This window comes from Patagioenas fasciata, chromosome 1 (assembly GCF_037038585.1).
Source record: "Patagioenas fasciata isolate bPatFas1 chromosome 1, bPatFas1.hap1, whole genome shotgun sequence".
NCBI classification, from domain to species: Eukaryota; Metazoa; Chordata; class Aves; order Columbiformes; family Columbidae; genus Patagioenas; species Patagioenas fasciata.
Window position 1 is genome coordinate 136546363 of NC_092520.1, and position 19303 is coordinate 136565665.

General features: G+C 42.2%; 1 long non-coding RNA gene across 1 annotated transcript in view; it reads left to right on the forward strand.

Annotated features, from left to right (window-relative positions):
* Nucleotides 1-17081, forward strand: part of LOC139827039 (uncharacterized) — a 29486-nt gene extending 12405 nt beyond the window's left edge. Inside the window, exons 2-3 of the long non-coding RNA XR_011737222.1 lie at nt 10463-10589; nt 16227-17081. This is a non-coding gene — a long non-coding RNA (uncharacterized lncRNA). The remainder of the gene's footprint in view (nt 1-10462; nt 10590-16226) is intronic.
* The last annotated feature ends 2222 nt before the right edge of the window (nt 17082-19303 follow it).

Here is a 19303-nt window from a genome sequence, read left to right on the forward strand (position 1 = left end):
GCTGACAGAAGGTATCCCCACTGCAAGTCCTAACCTGCTCCATCCCCTTTCCTCAGTCTGCCAGACACCCTGGGCAGAGTCTATACAACGTAGTCATTCCCCTCAGGGATATGTCAAATAGAAAATCGAAGTTCGTTTTCCAGAGACCTCTCTTGGACCAAGCCACATACAGACCTAATCCTAATTATATAAATTTCTATTGTCAAACATCATTTTGCTGGGTCAAGATGTTACTTATACCCCATGAAAATGCCTTTTTTTTTTTTAATTTTAATTTTTATTTATTTAAGCACTAGCTTAACTTAAGGCAGAGGTGTAGACTCTTGGTCCCATAGCTCCATGATGCCAACAAAGTCACAGTAAGTTTTTTAAAAGGAAAAGTAGAAGGACTGAACAGATACTTTTCTGTGATTATAAAAAGTGAAAACATGATGACAAAGGTGTAACAGTTAAACGGTCTACAGGTTCCAGTAAAGCAGACATTGCTGCTGCTTTGGTAACAGGAATCATCCTATGGCTTTTGTGTATTTGATTAATAAGCAAGATAGAGTTGGAATGGTTGAAAAGTTGCACATAATGAAGGCATGTATAGTTGGCTGCACACTACTAAAAATGTGAAAAGGGGTAAATGATAGCTGGGGGTCATCTGTAGGGTATCTGAGAAGAGCTGATGGAAAGACTAGCCATGCAGTAGTTCTTCAGCATCCTCAACACCACTAGAACAATTCAGAAAGCTATTTCTTTTCATTCCCCCACTCTTCGTGATTTCATAGCAGAAAGGGTACATCCAAATTAGCACCAAAAATGATGTGACAATTTGATACAAGGCAGTTTTTAACTGAGTGGTGTTATGGTGAGAAAGACTCTAAGAGAGGGAGACTTCATTCCTAGTCTGTTTACACAATTACATGGATCTGTCATGAGCATGGTTAGTTGTGTAATCCAGATCTACTTTTCGTGAACAAACCAGGGTCAAGTTGCTTCCCACATACTCTGAAAATGGGAGTAATGGAGTTTTGTCGGAGAGTGCCCTTTGCAGCAGTATGATACATGATGTTAGGCACTTGAGATTTGTTGGCCATACAAAACCTGTTCCCATTCTTGTTGTTTGGTTTGATGTAAGTGATTTTGTGAGAAAGTAATTAAATCAAATAAAACCATTATGTTCCCCAAGGAAAAAGTAGAGAGCTAGCATAGTATTTACAAACCATATACTCTTGTTGAGCCTCCAGCTTGTTCAGGAGGGCTTTTCTGCTCTAATTCTTTTGTTTTGCTTTGCTTTGCTTAGTCAAGCAATTCTGTGACTAAACAAGTGTTCCTATGGACACACAGAAAGACCTTGGATCACATGTGAGTTAAGACATTGAGTTCTTGTGAAACAACAGTATGGTTGACATGGAAGTGTTCTGATTCTGTCTCTTGCAATATCGATCTTAAAGCTCCACGTTTTAAGATCATCACAAATAGTTGCCATATACTCATTTCCTATTTTGGAAAACTCAGTCTCCTCAAAGCCTAAGGTGCCAGAGAAACTTCCAGGATGGTGCCCTGGCATCTATCAGGAACCAGAGAGTTCTGAAACTTCATGGGAGTCCAGCACCCTGATCATGCAGGCATGACCTCCTGTCTTAACAACACGAGTACACCTCCCTGCAAAGGCATGAGTGGGACCATCTCACTACCTGGTTACATCTCCAGGGTACAGTGGTAGCTACTGGCCCTGAGGGAAGACTGATAGTTTGGAATCCAGAAATACCTAGGGTTCCATGCTATTACTAGGATAATTTTACTCCCTTTAAAAAACTATTATTCAATTATTGATGTTGCAGCTTTAAAAAGACACCCAGAATGTAAGGCAGCAGGAAAACAAGAAGGTGGGCGTGGAAATGAAAAGGGTCTCCTAGTCAAAGACAGGGACCAGGAGGAGTCACAGGAGTGCAGATGCACTCACCAAGGTGTCAAGTAAGCTTGGACAAAAGAGTAAAAGATTTTTTCTTGTCATTTATTGTCTGTTTATGAAGGTGTAGAAGATGGGAGTGGGGAGCTGACCAGGACCTCCCATGATGCTGTTTGCCGACACGTCACGCATGGGAGCCTGGATGGCTGGGGAACTGACAGACGATCCCCATGGCAGGTGGAGCCAGTGCCATGGATGATGGTTATTGAGGTGGATCCACCTCCATGGGCTCCTCGATGTCTTGTGCTGGCTGAACAGCCAGTGGCCCCACACTGTAGTCCGGTGGATCCACCTCCATGGGCTCCACCTTGACCTTTGTGGAGATGTCACACTGGGGCCTCAACAGATGCAAACACCGAGGCCCCATGCAGTTCCCCTGCCTGCCCACAGCTGCTTACTGCATGATGGCATTCATGAGAGCGAAGGCAATGGCTCTCATGGCACGAGGGGGAAAGTTCCTCTCCCTCCTCTGCTCCTTTGCCTTCCCCAGGCTCCTGGGAGGTCCCAGTCGCACAACTCATCTCTCCCATGTCCTCCGCCAGGGTGGGCAGCCATCCACCTGGTTGCTCAGCGTCCTCTTCCTTCCAAGCATGCTTGGTGTCCAAGGGCCTCACACTGTGGCCCAGCTGCAGGTGCCCCTGCTTTTATAGGGCCGGAACAATGGGCAGTGAGGTGGCTGGTGACAGGCATGACGTCACAATGGTGGTGATTGTGACATCAGAGGTGGCAGGTTTGGGCGTGAGGGCCTGTGTCCTGAAAGATGCCTGAATGTGGGAGAAGGAGGAGGGTGGTTGGGTCTGAGAGCCCCTCTCCTGGGGCTCGCTCCTGCCTGTCATGGTTCTTGCCCAAGAGAAAGGCTGAACCTTGGGCACAGGGACAACCCTCCACCTCACCTCACGAGCCCTGGGCTGCAGTGCCTTCTCATCCTGTGCCTGGGATGGTCTTGACGAGATGGTGGCAAGAACATTCCAGGAGGGTTGGGGTTCCTCAGAGACCCCCCCATTGACCTTGCACCCTACAAGAGCCACAGCCCCCTGCGCTCAACAGTGGCTGAGAGGGAGCAAAGCATCCAGAGATCCTGCCGGTGGGAACGGGAGGCCCAGTTGCCTGCACACGGTCTCCCAGCACTCCATAAAGGAACTGCTGATTGCCAAGGGTTGCGTGGACTCTTCTTCCCTGGGGATCCCTTGGCCCTGCCCCCAGAGCATGGCCACGTGCCACCTCCTGTGCTCCGAGCCCCTGGGGACAGGTGAGCAGAGGGCCTGTTGTCCTTTGGGCTGTTGTGCCAGCCCAACACGAGGAGCCTGTGGGAGGCCACCAAGAGAAGTCATCAAATCACAGAATCATAGAATTGTTTTGGTTGGAAGAGACCCTCAGAGTCATTGAGTGCAACCATAACCTAACTCTGGCACTAAACCATGTCCCTAAGAACCTCATCTAAATGCCTTTTAAGCATCTCCAGGGATGGTGAAGCCACCACCTCCCTGGGCAGCCTTTCCCAGTGCCTGAGAACCCTTTCCATCTAGAATTTTTTCCTAATATCCAATCTAAACCTCCCCTGGCACAACCTGAGTCCATTTTCTCTTGTCCTATTGCTTGCTACTTGGGAGAAGAGACCAACACCCTCCATGCTACAACCTCCTTTCAGGGAGTTGTAGACAGCAATGAGGTCTCCCCTCAGCCTCCTTTTCTCCAGGCTAAACAGCCCCAGTTCCCTCAGCTGCTCCTCATCAGACTTGTGCTCCAGGCCCCTCACCAGCTTCGTTGCCCTCCTCTGAACTCTCTCCAGCACCTCAATGTCTTTCCTGTAGTGAGGGGCCCAAAACTGAACACAGGATTCAAGGTGGGGCCTCACCAGCACCGAGTACAGGGGGACAGTCGCTTCCCTAGTCCTGCTGGCCACACTATTCTCGATACAAAGTGTCTCGATACACTGCTGGCTCATGTTCAGCTGGCTGTCAATCATCACCCCCAGATGCCTTTCTACCAGGCAGCTTTCCAACCCCTCTTCCCGGAGCCTGTAGCGCTGCCTGGGGTTATGCCCCAAGCACAGGACGTGACCTTGTTAAATCACATACAACTGGCCTCAGCCCAATTATCCCCCCAGTCCAGATCTCTCTGTATGACCTTCCTACTCTCCAGCAGATCAACACACTCAGCCAATTTGGTGTCATCTGCCAACTTACTAAGGGTGCACTCTATCCCCTCATCGAGATCATTGATAAAGAGATTCAAGAGAACTGGTAACAACAGTGAGCTCTGGGGAGCACCACTTGTGACTGGCCGCCAACTGGATTTGGTTCTGTTCACCACAACTCATTGGGCCCAGCCATCCAGCCGGTTCTTTATCCATTGCAGAGTACACTCACCCAGGTCACGAACTGCCAGCTTCTCCGGGAGAATGCTGTGGGATACAGTGTCAAAGGCCTTACTGAAGGCCTAAGTCCATGAGATCCACAGCTTTTCCCTGATTTGCTAGGTGGGTCACCCTGTCAGAGAGTGAGATTAAGTGGGTCAAACAGGACCTGCCTTTCATAAAGCCATGTTGACTGAGCCTGATCACTGGATTTTCTTGTATGTGCCATGTGATGTCACTCAGGATGATCTGCTCCATGACCCTCCCCAGCACTGAGGTTAGACTGACAGGTTTGTAGTTCCCTGGATCCTCCTTCCAGCCCTTATTGGAGATGGACGTGAAGTTTGCCAACTTCCAGTCAACCGGGACGTCCCCAGTTAGCCAGGATTGCTGACAGATAATGGGAAGTAGCCAAGTGATCCTTTCCAACAGCTCCCTCAGCACTCTTGGATGTATCCCGTCTGGTCCCACAGACTAGAGTGCAGAAGGGCTGGAAGATGTCTTTCAAGTCCAAGAGAGAATCTAGCCTGTCTAGCTTTAGCTTTTTTGCTAAGGCATGTTTGCAACCTGAAATAGGAACACTGCACCCTTGTAGTGCACCTGTGCTTATCGCTCTTGCTGGGGGAAGTAACTGTTATTGGTAGCATATGGGTGCACTTGGTTAGTGCAGATATAAGATCTTACCTTTCTTTAAGCTAATTCTGTTTGTAGTATGTATGCATTGTAATGCTGGGAAACCATATGAGGCTTCAACCTGTTGAAAATGCTATCAAGCAGAGTTTTGCATTTATTAATAACTTCAGTGAAAACCATTCTGGTCCCTTAACATTGTTCACTGTAATCTTTGGTAAACTCTGACGGGTAGGACTAGAAAAACATCTTTTGAAATACGCTTTTAAAAACCTTTAGGACATGGGATTAACAATTTCTTGTATTTCACTTAAACGTGAATTACCTCATTTTTGCCCGCATTCTCGCCTGGGTCCCTCCTGCCTGGGCAGCCCCGTGTACCAGGTGGGACCACGAGAGGGCACCCGGGACCCGCCGCTCCGAAGCAACCTTCGCTGCTCTTTCATGGGTAACTCCAAAGCGACTGACGAACTTCAGCTGCTTTATCTCATCCTTCTGCAGGTGAGGGATGAACTACAGGCATGCACACCCGCATCTCCACTTGGTAATATCAGCGGTTTGTTCCCTGAAAAATACATAGGCAACCAGAACTGAATGGTCCAACTGCCTGCTCTTGCACTTGTTAAAGCATAAGAGCGATGATTTTCTAGTTGAGTCAGGAAGCTCAGAGAAATATTCAAGCTTGCTAAAGCTAAAAATGAAATGAGACTGTATTGCTTTAAAGTTCCAAGTTTAAATTATTATTCTTGTCTTACTGGACAAACTTTAAAGATTTGCCCAAGGTACTGTCATACATACCATTGGTTATGGCAATCATCCTCTAACGCCTAGTTTGGGTCATAAATTCAAAAAAAATAGACATAAAAGCAGGCATCTCACATGAGAAGATGTAAATCAGGTAATACCAATCCTCTGCATTTACCTCCCTATCTCTGGTTGAAAAGGGCTACTGCTGGAAACAGAAAAAAATAGTTGCAAAGGTTAGCCAGATTATAATATGGTTCTGCGAGGTCCCCTAATGTCTTGGAAAGGAATTGATGGAACCTCATATTAGCTGCCTAAAAGCTGTAGTCCAATTAAGTCATCAATGTGCTATCAAACTGTCACAGAAAGAGGCACCTAGAAATCCATTCTTCCTGTCTACCTTGAAATAGTCTACAATGGGAAGAATTGCTCCTTGATTTTTTTTTTGGTCTCTTCCTGGGAACCATAGAAAAAGCCTAGGAGCCTGAGTTTTAGATGGCTTATCTGGCCAAGATGAATGTAAAATAGAGGGCCATAACTGGCTAGCAATGTGTAGGTGAAGAGAATAAAAGATTCTTGTTATCTCCCCAACATTACTAACCTTGTCATGCCATGCCTAGCAGGTCTGTGAAAGCTTCATGAAGTCATGTTTATTTGGCTGATACCATTTCATATTTAAATTCTGGGACTCTCCTCAATGTAAACATATAGTTTGCAGTTTGATTTTTATAGAAGAGGATGGGTCTCAACAAATGAATAAATACTACATCATGAATAAGATACCTGTTGTTACTTTTTCTGGTTTGTTTTGTTTTCTTGTTTTGCTAGAAGTTTTTGCAAAAAAAAAAAAGTGACAGTGATTTTAAAGCTATGGGAGAGTTCACAACTTCAGAAATAGGAAGCTAAGCTTTGAGGTTGTGTTGAGGCTGCAGAAACGCTATATGGGAGTTAAGAAGACAGTGAATGTATTCCATGGCCTGAAGGCAGGACTGCCACTAAACCTTCTACGATTTTCTTTGACTGCGAGTTCCCTGGGCAAAGCCTGTCTCTTTCTTTGTGTTGTATCAAGATTCAGAAAGCATGAGTGGAAACCCAACAAGACTGGGACTGTTTGTGGTCTTGAAATAGGGGTGATTAATGGCAAAGCACATAGATAACTGGTATGCTCTCCAACACTATAGCGTCATAGTCATCTTGTCCTGGATTAGGCACAAAATAATTTTCATTAATATAGGGAGATTCATATACAGTGTTGGTCACTTTTTAAGTACCACCTTCTAAAACCACAGGACCAGACAGTTCTAAAATGTCAAAAGTCAAGCAGACTTGGCTAAACAGGGATCTTCTAGGACTACCGAGAAAAAGGAAAGCATATGGTCAGTGGAAGCAAGGTCAGGCATCATGGAAGGATTGCAGAGATGCTGCTTGCCACTGTACAGAGGAAATTTATGTGGCCAAAGCTCAATTAGAGTTGGAGCTGGCCAGTACTTTGAGGGACAATAAAAAGGTTTTTTTAAAATATGTTAATGGCAAAAGACAAGCCAGCAATGACACTGGCCCATTAGCTCCGAGAGCAGTTTGTGGTCTAATGAGATTGAAGCTCTTCCATACCAGGAAACAGGTCATAATGGAAATATATATGCTGGGAGCATAGACATAGACATAGACAAAGCCGACATGTTTAATGCTTTCTTTGCTTCGGTCTTCAACAATGAAGATGGGCTCTAGGGTCCCTAGAGCCATGGGCTAGAGAACTATTGCTGCAAGAACGACAAACTCTAAATAAATCCTGAACCCATGCAGGATTTGCTATACCAGCTAGATCCCTGTAAGTCAATGAGACCTGATGAGATTCATCTGAGGTTACTTAAAGAGGTGGCTGATATCATACTGAGACCTGTTTCCATGATTTTTCAATGCTCCTGGGAGTCTAGAGAGGTCCCAGTTGACTGGAAGCTGGCAAACATCCCAGTCTTCAGGAAGGGCAACAGGAATGACCCTGGCAACCACAGGCCTGTCAGTGTCAGTTCTGTGCCTGGTAAAAATGTGGAGAAGTTTATTCTGAGACTTACTGAAAAACACCTGAATGACAACGCAGTTATTGGTCCCAGTCAGCACAGGTTCATGAGGGCAAAGTCTTGCTTCACCAACTGAATTTCATTCTGTGACAAGGTTACCCACCTAGTTGACCAAGGGAAGGTTGTTGATGTGATCTTTTTGGATTTCAGTAAAGCCCTCGATATCGTCTCTCACAGTATCATCCTGGACAAGATGTTCAGCATACAGCTGGATAAACACGCAGTGCAGTGGGTGAGCAATTGGTTGATGGGCTGGGCTCAAAAGGTTCTAGTAAGTGGAGTTATGTTGGACTGGCGACAAGTCAACTAGCAGAGCTCTGCAGGGATCTATATTATGGTGAGCACTCTTTGATGTCTTCATAAATGACTTGAATACTAAGTAAGTTCACCAATGACACAAAACTGGGAGGAGCTGTTGAAAAACTCAAAGGCAGAGAGGCCCTGCAGAGGGATCTGGACAAATTGGAGAACTGGTCAATCACCAACCACATGAAGTTCAACAAGAGCAAGTGCCGGATTTTGCACCTGGGACACGGCAACCCTGGCTGTACATGCAGACTGGGGGATGAGATGCTGGAGAGCAGCTCTGCAGAGAGGGATCTGTGGGTTCTGGTCGATGGCAAGTTGACCATGAGCCAACAGTGTCCCTGGCAGCCAAGAGGCCCAACCATGTCCTGGGGGCACCAAGCACAGCATTGCCAGCTGGGTGAGGGAGGTGATTGTCCCGCTGTGCTCTGCACTGGTGCGGCCTCACCTGGAGCACTGTGTGCAGTTCTGGGCACCACAGGATAAAAAGGATATAAAGCTACTGGGGAGTGTCCAGAATAGGGCTACGAAGCTGGTGAAGGGTTTAGAGGGGAAGCCATATGAGGAGCAGCTAAAGTCACTTGGTTTGTTCAGCCTGGAGGAGACTGAGGGGAGACCTCATGACGGCTACAGCTTCCTCACAAGGGGAGGAGGCAGAGTAGGCGATGATCTCTCCTCTCTGGTGACCGATGCTAGATCCGAGGGAATGGCAGGCAGATGTACCAGGGGAGGTTTAGGTTGGACATTAGGGTGGTGAAGCACTGGAACAGCCTCCCCAGGAAGGTGGTCATGGCCTCAAACCTGACAGCATTCAGTAAGTGACTGGACAACGTCCCCAGACACATGGTATGAATTTTGAGGTTGTCCTGTGCAGAGACAGGAGTTGGACTTGATGGTCCTTTTGGGTCCCTTCCAATCAGGATATTCTATGATTCTACAAAAAATGCAATTATAAAAATATGGACAGATAACAATTTTGTTTTCCTTCTGGAAGCTGGACATTTTCAGACAAACATCTAGCCTTTTATCATGTTTTCATAAAGTTTCAAGACACAAGATTCGAGAGATCTCTGATCACATTTTAGTTCATCATATCCTTTCTGTAGTAGTTTTAAAGAAGTTTTCCTTTTCTTTTTTTTTTTAATCTACTCCTCGGTTTAGTTTCTTCATGTGTAAAATGAAGATAACTTTGTTTTTCAGGGGTGATTTGAGGGTAAAATCCATTAATGATTATGAGACATTCATATTAAAGTTCTGAGGACCATATAAGTACTGAGATGTCAAGAAATATTAAACAACCTGCTGCAAATGTCTCTGCTTTTTTCGGTGTGGTTCATTAGTGTGCACTCAGAGATGACCTTAGTGTTGCTGGTGGCACTCTTTCAGATCCTGTTTGGAATGAGTCACTGTTTTAGGAATATGGAAAGTTTCCCAGACAGCGTTTATGCTCTAGTGTCTTAGACTTCAGGAGATGGAGCTGATCAGGAAGGCTGTCAGAGATGACTGAATGTACTTAGAATGGGTGGACTATTCTCCTGTGCTTTGGAACATCATCTGATGTTTTAAAAAAATAAATAAATTTAAAAAAAAAAATGTTGGCTGTGCCTGGTAGCAAGGAAAATACAGATTGTTTTTCTGTTGCTGATGATGTATCTTCAGAGGATTACACATGCCAGTTGCTTGACTTCAAGGAAAATTTTTTTTTTTATCTAAAATAATTTTACTTTTCTACAGTATTTCTGTTGTCTCTTTGCTACTTTAGATGTGGCCCTAAGCCTTACAATTCAAATCTGAGCTCCAAGTTCTTAAAATTTGAGTGAAGAAGTAGGTTTTTCACATGGGTTGTTTTCAAAATTGGCATCTCCTCCTTTCCCCAGCCAGGTTCTTTTCTTCTGTTTGTTCCTCCAGGGAAATTTACAAGTCCATGTTTTTCCCATGGCATGCTGTCACTGTGGAAATTAATATGTCATAAACCTGACATTATGACTTCAGATTCAGAGGAAACAGACTGCCAAGAAGCAAACAGAATTTTGTTGAGTATACAACTGTGTTGGAGACAGATGAATGAAACCTGAACTGACGATGCAGAATGTAAAATCTAATGGGGATTTTCCCAGAACTGGAAAGAGGGGAACTCAGGTTGTGATCTGCAGATCCTGAAAGTCTTGGAAATGGCAGGCCACATCACAGTTGTCTGTTGTCTATGAGTTTATTTAGAGAAAAAGAGAAGTTAAACAGATATGAGTGGCATCTGAGATTTTAATTTCAAAATGAAAAGCACTAATAGTGGGATCTGTTTTCTTATTTGAATTGCTATTTTGCTTCCTAGATTCTCATTTTCTCTTTTTGATTTTTTTTTTTCCTTCTTTTTTTCCCCCTCATGACTGAAAGTCTTCAGTAATTTGCTTGGGAGAAAAACTTTGAAAAAGATGACAGAAGTGCTCGTATCTGCCTGCAAATGAAGGTAGTACGTATCAGTTGGTCTGGAAATGAGCAAACAACCTAATCTGGAATAAAGGTAAATATCTGATCTAAAGATCAACATTAACTATTTTACTGCTGGTCAAAACAGTAAAGAAGAGTAAGATGATCAATGGAGGAAAATATGCATGAGTCCTTATCTTCACGTAGCCAGTGAAAAATACTTACAGGACTGAGTAGATAGCTTTTCTGAGTTCCAATTATTTTTCTTTATTGAACATGGACAAAGAAAAGGGAAAAATATTAGTAAAGAATGGTGCAACCTTTGGACCAGTTAATTAGTAGATGATGTTATAGATCCGAGGTGAACAGAGAAGCAAAACCCCTGATGCTCCTAAATTCTGCTAAGAGTTAAGGATACTAAAAGTGAATGATGTACATTTCTAGTTTGAATATCTGCTGCTAAATTGCACTAACAACTTTCAGTTGAATTCAAATACCGAAATACAGAATCAAAAATTAATGTGTTTAGCTGTAGCAACACTCCGAGTGAATATATTGGGGGAAAGGATGAGCTTAGCTGCCAAAAAAGTATTTACAAAACTGGAAAGTTAAAATATGTTGTGCTTTCTCTAAGATATTCCTATTACATGCAAGTATCACTGCCTGGACAAGACACTGGACTTAAAAGAATGGAGATGGCAAGATCACAGTGATGAATCATACTTTGCTTTACAGGGAAAGAATTAAGATAGTTATAGTTTGTGAAAAAGAAGTGGCTTATTCTTGGTATGAGTGCTTGTGTGGTGGGAAGATAATGACAGGTGTTTGAACTTAGCAGCCAGAGTTATCACAAAATTGTAAAGAAGAAAAAAAATCCTCTTAAATTGAATATAGAGTGCATATGTTAAAAGCAAAGGTGCAAAGGCTATTTAAGTACCAAATGAGTAGTGAAAATTCTTCCATTGGAGGACTGTAAATATTCATGGGACGTAGTTCTTAGTGACACGCGTTTTGTAGTCAGGAGTGTTGGACTTGATATAAGAGTTTCATCCAAGAAGTCTGAGGCCTAAGACACAAACTGGAATATTGTGTCCAGTTCTGGGCCCCTCAGTCCAAGAAGGACACGAAACTGCTGGAGACAGTCCAGCGCAGGGCAACAAAGACGATTAAGGGAGTGGAGCATCTCCCTTATGAGGAAAGGCTGAGGGAGCTGGGGCTTTTTAGTTTGGAGGAGACTGAGGGCTGACCTCATGAATGTTTATAAATATGTAAAGGGTGAGTGTCATGAGGACGGAACCAGGCTCTTCTTGGTGACAACCAACGATAAGACAAGGGATAATGGATTCAAACTGGAACACAAGAGGTTCCACTTAAATTTGAGAAGAAACTTCTCAGTGAGGGTGACAGAGCACTGGAACAGGCTGCACAGGGGGACTGTGGAGTATCCTTCTCTGGAGACATTCAAAACCTGCCTGGACACATTCTTGTGTAACCTCATCTGGGTGTTCTTGCTCTGGGAGGAGGATTGGACTAGATGATGTTTTGAGGTCCCTTCCAATTCCTAATATTCTGTGATTCTGTGATTCTGTTTTCCAAGCCTTGCAATTCATGAGTCTTGAATATATTGTTGGTTTTGATAAAGCAAACCCATGTTTGTATTACAGAAGGAGAGCTATTCCTATGACTAGACATGATAATAGACACACATTTCATATGTGAATATGGTTTACAAATGCTTTCTTGTACTTAGGAAATGGGGAGGGGAAAAGAAAATTAGTCTTTAATATATCAGAGATACATGAGAAAATAAGGTCAAGTAATGATTTTGAATGCCCTTATTAGGCTTCATTGTGTTGCATCTCTTTACAAGAGTTTTGATTGCATTCTAGGTCACTATTTAGTTAATCATAGTTTTATTGGGTTTTACTGTTATTATGATTGTGATTGTAAAACTTTACAGTATAACACGATAAAGACTAATGAGCTGTTCTGAATAAGATATCAGGCTGCTTGGTTTAAATATTATTTGGAAGACTGAATTTGGCTCATGAGCTGCTGTGATCTGAATTTTCACTAGATAGGGTTCATTTTGAGATAGTGTGAGGCTATATGGCTTGTTTAAATGTTAGCAAGACACTAGTTTCAACTTGCGAGAAGAATCGCACTGCATTTTCAGAGACATCTTTTTGTCTTAATCTTTTATCAATAGGTTTTATTTTTAAATTTTATATATATATAGTAACTATGTATGTCTATGTGTATTTAGAAGTTAAAATGATATTTTTATTGTAAAAAGTGTATTAGTGAAAAATGTTCCCATAGTCCAAGAATAAATAGTACCCTGAAAACAGGATCAAAGACACATCAAGGACATTTTCTTGGATGAACTTCTTCTGTGCTGCTTGTTGATCTTACATTATGAAATGTTCTGGCAATTTGTGAAGCAGTGAACAGATGAGGTTCCTGTGGTTCTAGGAGGTGTCATGGATATTGGACCACAGCATTTCTTCTAATTACTGCTGAACATGTCGGTGCCTTGTGGTCAATGTGACTTAAAAAGGAGAAAATAAATAAGCCAAGTCTTTGTGCATATTCGTTAGACTGATGTATTAAGAGAGAATTATTTATGAGAACATACCATCTCACTGAAGTTATCAGGGGTCCTTTGTTTGTTATTTTTTAGTCTTTTTTTTTTTCTTTTTTTCTAAAATGCTGCCAGGAAAAGTCATGTTCTAATACACAGATAATGAGGCACTGCATCAAAAGTATTTCTTAGGTGCAAGTAGTCACAATCAAAATTGCCAGGAGAGGCGAATTATCTGGAACACTTGCTTTTTAAAATACCGCTCTTTCCTACACACCCATATAGATGTACTGAAGCAAAATGCTGTGGTCCCACTGACCTGTATTACAGAAGTCCTGCTCTGAATTTCCTTTACTTTGGATCAAGATTGAAGAGGTTTATGCTATTGCACAGACTGTAGGGTGAGGTATCTCCTTCATCATAACCTTGCCATGGCAACCCTAAGTGTTGCAGTAGAAAAAAACTGTGGTTCCTACGGATAATATATATCCATTTGTACTGAAAATATATTTTCTTTTGTGGTTTCAGGTCTGCAGGCAGATGCACGCCATGAAGCACAGTCAGGGTTTTGCCTTTTCCCCACCTCCCGACAGCAAGGTTAGGGTGAAATACTGACTCATTTTACCTTTCCTAGGTTTTGAGTGCAGATAGGCTGCTCTTTATATCTTACCTTGGATTCAGTGTGGACTGCATATTGTCCTTTGAAATCAGCAGGACAGCTGATAGAGGTATGTGCAACTCATCAGAATTTGGGGAGGGAAGAGGAAGAGAATCAGGTCAATTGCTGGCATTTTTAGCAGAGGTACCTAAGGGGCTTTTGAGGCTGAATTCCTTTTTTGATTCTGCAGCTGGCTTGGCTTGGTCTCAATTGAAAAATACAGGAATGGATCTCATATTAGGGTTTGTCTTTGGAGGAAATAATTTTAAAAATAAATCAAGGCATGATCTCAGGTCAAAATCATTATTCCACAATAACTTTCACATAGATGCTTCTCTTATATTTTGGCTTGTGTTAATTTTGGATCTAGATTAAATTAAAAAGTGTGAAGGCAGGTTTACTGTGAAATAAGAATGTCCATATGGTGAGCTAGTGCCAAGTTACTAGTTAGAGTCATTTCCTAATATTAGACAAGCTCTTACAGGTGTTTATATAATCCCTCTCCTATGAATAATAAAGAATACGGGCCACTAGAGCTGTCAATCAGACCCTTTCATTCTATTAATTTCTGGTATTACTAAAAATGTTGCTTTTGTTTTTGGCTTTGGTTTTGCTTTCAATTTTATTATGAATTGAATGTGATGAGCTAAAAGCCATGATGAAACACATGGTCCAAATCTTCAAACTGCTCAGACATTCGTACTGAAAATGAGACATTAAAATTTTAGGTAGATAAAGAAGTTGTTTATAGAGTAGCTCTAAAACATAGAAGAAACTCAAGCTTATAATATACTCACAAATAACTGTGACTGTTTGGCAAAACACTGCGCTTGAATGGCAGCTCAAAATATTTATTAAAGAAAAAGTTGTGATTTTTTATCAGAAATATTGAAACATATCAAAACAATCTTTGTGTTGCTTCTAGATAGCCTTTCAAAAGTCATTTTGAAGAGTGTGTTGGAAATTGAAGAGAGAAATCTGTTTTTCTGTTTCCTTTTTTTTTTTTTCCCCAAGGAGAAATGCCTAAAGAATAATAAAAAGAGATTTTTCATCTTCTCCTTCACTACTGATTTCTACTTCAAGGTTGTTTTTTTTTTTTCCAAATTTTTCTTTAAAAAAGAAAGATGAGTGGAGAGAAAGGAAGAAAATATAATAAATTCTATGTGAAAATTTTCAAGTTTGCACTTCTGCAAAATGTCTTCAAAGAACATTTTCACAGAATCACAGAATGGTTGGGATTGGAAGGGACCTCTAGAGATCACCTAGTCCAACCCATCTACTAGAGCAGGTTGACCAAGAGCAGATCGCACAGGAATGTGTCCAGGTGGGTCTTGAATGTCTCCAGAGAAGGAAACTCCACAACCTCTCTGGGCAGCCTGTTCCAATGCTCTGGCACCCTCAAAGTAAAAAAGTTTCTCCTCATGTGTAGATGGAACCTCTTATGCTTCAGTCTGTGCCTGTTGCCCCTCATCCTATAGTTGTGTGTCAGTGAAAAGGGTCTGGTCCCATCCTTTTGATATCCACCATTGAGACATTTATAAACATTGATGAGATCCCTCTCAGCCTTCTCCTCTCCAGGCTGAACAGACCCAGCTCTCAGTCTCTTCTCATAAGAAAGATGCTCTGGGCACCTAATCACCTTTGTCGCCCACTGCTGGACTCCCTCCAGTGATTCCTTCTCCTTCTTAAACTGGGGAGCCCAGAACTGGACACAGTACTTCAGACACGGCCTCACCAGGGCAGAGTAGAGGGGGAGTATAACCTTCCTCAACCTGCTGGTCACACTGTTCCTAATACATCCCAGGATACCGTTGGCCTTCTTGGCCACAAAGGCACATTGCTGACTCATGGTCAACCTATTGTCAACCAGAACTCCCAGGTCCCTCTTTGCAATGCTGCTTTCCAGCAGGTCCACCTGTAACCTGTAGTGGTGCCTGGGGTTATTCCTCCACAGATGCAGGACCCTACACTTGCCCTTGTTAAACTTCTTCAGATTTTTCTCTGCCCAGTCCTCCAACCTGTCCAGGTCTCCCTGAATGGCAGCACAACCTTCTGTTCCATCAACTACTCCTCCCAGTTTTGTGTCAGCAAACTTGCTGAGGGTGTTCTCAGTCTCTTCATCCAGGTGATTGATGAACAGATTGAATAGGACTGGACCTAACACTGACCCCTGGGGAACACCACTAATTACAAGCCTCCAGCCAGACTCTGCACCATTGGTCACAACCCTCTGAACTCTATCATCCAGCCAGTTCTCAATCCATCTGACCATGCATTCATCCAGCCCACATTTCCTGACCTTACCTGTGGGGATGTTGTGAGAGACAGTGTCAAAGCCTTGCTGAAGTCAAAGTAGACAGTGTCCACTGCTCTCCCCTTATCTACCCAGCCAGTCATACCATCACAGAAGGCTATCAGGTTGATCAAACACGATTTCCCCTTGGTGAATCCATGCTAACTACTTCTGATAACCTTCTTTTTCTTCACAGGCTTGGAGATGACATGCAGAATGAGTTGTTCCACCACCTTTACAGGAATGGAGGTGAAGATGACTGACCTGTAGTTTCCTGGGTCATCCTAATTGTCCTTTTTGAAGATTGGAGTGGTGCTGGCTTCCTTCTAGTCCTCTCCTGTTCTCCAAGACCTTTCAGAGTTGATGGAGAACAGCTTTGCAATAACATCTGCCAACGCTCTCAGCACTCGTGGGTGCATCCTGTTGGGGCCCATGGGTTTGTGAATGTCCAGTTTACCTAAATGGTCTCTTCCTCCTCAACCAAAGGAAACTCTTCCTTTCACCAGACTTTCTCCCCTGCATCCAGGGTCTGGGATTCTTGAGGGCCATCCTTAGTGGTAAGATGCATTCAGTAACTCTGCCTTCTCTGTTTCATCCATCATGACGGCACCCACCTCATTCAGCAGTGGACCTACATTTTTCCTGATCTTCCTTTTGCTGCTGATGTACTTGAAGAATCCCTTCTTGTCCTTGACATCCTTGGCCAGATTTAATTCCAAGTGGAGCTTGACATTCCTCATCACATCCCTGCATACTCTAACAGCCACCCTTTCAGAGGAAATGCGATGGTATCATGTTTTTTGACCTGCAGTTTCACCTGAGGTTGAAGTGTTTTCAAAAACTGGAAGAATTAACCAACATTACTTTCCCTAATACAGTATGCCGAAGTCACGCATTTCATCCTGGCAGTTTTTCAGTACTCTTGCAGATTTCTGTGTGAGACTTTGTGTATATGCAAAATTTCTTAACTGGTACATGTTAGTCAAGTTTAGGGGTTTTTTGTATGCTGTTGTGTGATTCTAGAAGTTCCGATTCTTATCTGGCATATAAAACTGAGGTTGCTTTTATTTATTTTTTTTATTTTATTTTTTTTTTTTTATTTTAAGTAATGTCATTAACTGTTCCAATATAGAGGAATTATTTACCTTTCAGTCCTAGAATCTGCCAGCTGTGTGACTATCTACTATTCCTTATGGCACTCATCCTGTTTCTTTAAGGGTAGCATTTTTACAGCCAAACACCTTATGAGCAGAGGCAATAGGCTTTACAAAATGGATAGCTACCAGTTTCATAAAAGTCTTTGATTCTTTTTTGCCATAATCTATTAATTCAAGGTTTGATAAAAGCAAATTTAACACCAACATGAATTTTGTAGAAGTAGTAGATACAGTTACTGTTGTCTGTGAGCACTAATTTCCTTAGATGCTAAAACAGAATTTAGTTACCCAGAAACCTTTGCAAAGCTTGTTCTTTAGAAGACCAGAGTCCATACAGATTCTACACATCCTTCTCTGTTTAAGTCTGTAAAAATGCCTTGGGACCCTTTAGAGGCTTAAAAAATTGACCTGGTTATGGAAGAAAGACTGACAATGGAAAAAGAGGCATAAGAATTATAATGAAGGCCCCAGTACGAGAGAGAAGTTGTGAAATTTCTGACCAAATGAAAAAGATGGATGTTGATATGGAAGCTGAAGAATGTCATAGGGAGGCTGTCTTACCTGCTGAAAATAGTAAGTCAAGACCCCTTTTTAGGAACCTGGTGCACTCCTGTAATGTAGCTCAGTAATTACTTTGCATGTTATTGTACAGGTCAGATTCTTAAAAATGTACCTGATGTTGGATACTAAAAATGCCAGCTGTCATGTTGCAATAACTGTAATTAATTGTTGATAATAGTTAGTTGTATATACTGTTGTTTATCTACTGGTATCAGAGCAGTTCATGAAGATCATCAATAGTACTGTCCCAACTGGGGAAGTGTCCCTTTTTTTAAGGAAGCCAGGTCTTGAATTCAAATTTTCCTTGCTCTTTACTGATAATTCTAAATTTATACTGTCAGGAGAGCTTTGTTTCAGCTTTTTACTCTAGGCTCAACATTCTTTCATTTTTGTCTCTTGGTGCCATTTTTCTCTGCCACTCACCTCTGAGCATAACCTACTTTTACCTCTTACGGTATCCAGACTTAAGTAATACAAATTCTGACATCTATAGTCAAACAAGCAACCTTTAGGCCTGGGTAAAACTTCCTTGTACAGAAGTGAGTGCTTGCTTAGTTGATTTCTGAGAAGATGAAATTGGATAAAAATAGAAGATTCAGCAAAGTTAACTGTGGAGAGTCAGAAATCTAAACTGCAGAATCTGCTACCATTCTTATCAGCTGGTGAACATTTAAAATGAAAAAGGGAATGATTATCTACAGAGTTTGAACCATCAAAACTGAAGCATGTATGTGGATTTGTATTAAAAAATCATGCTATTGCCTCTGCTTTTCCTGGTATTCTGATATAATTTGCTCTTGTCACAGTTTTCTTGCTTTTATAGTGAAGGTCTTTGTCTTCTATACCATAAAATTCAGCGCTCTCTAAATTCACAACCACTTTTTTGACCATTAAGTACAACACCATTTAAGAGGATTTTTTCCAGCTGTGGTTTCTCAGCCTATGCTCTCTAATAAGAACCTCTGGAAGTGTTCAGGAGTATAGCTGGCAGATCAATACAACTAATCTTTTTATTTATACTAATCAGCAACCAAAGTCAGTCCCTCAGGAAATTATTGTTTTGATTATGAAGTGAACTGCTCCATAACCATACCATTCGTTAAGAAGGATTTTTTCTGTTCCTTTGAGTGTCTAACAATGTTCATAACTACATCAGCACCTGTGCCTTTACTCTCCAGAATAACCTGCTGTTCCAATTTATTTTCTGTATGTTGTAGAAGTCCTTCCCATTAGAATCAATGGCCTGTCTAGGAGCCAGACCTAAACCAAAGAATCTGTTGCAATATTTTGGTTCAAAACAGGTGCTGGTTAGTAGCATGTGCTAGGAGCTCCAGCTCAGCACATGGATCCCTTTATACTGTTAGTTCACATGTATATTAAGGACACAGACTTTTCATTCATACTCTTTCATTTTGAACTACCCATTCTTTTGCTGTATTTAGTATTTCTGAAAGTTGTTAGATAAATGGTGTACAGTCTTTCTGATGCTCCCAAGCCATCCTGCCACTGTGTTTCAAAGCTCTTATTGCACTGTTTTCTAACTAAATGGCTTGTT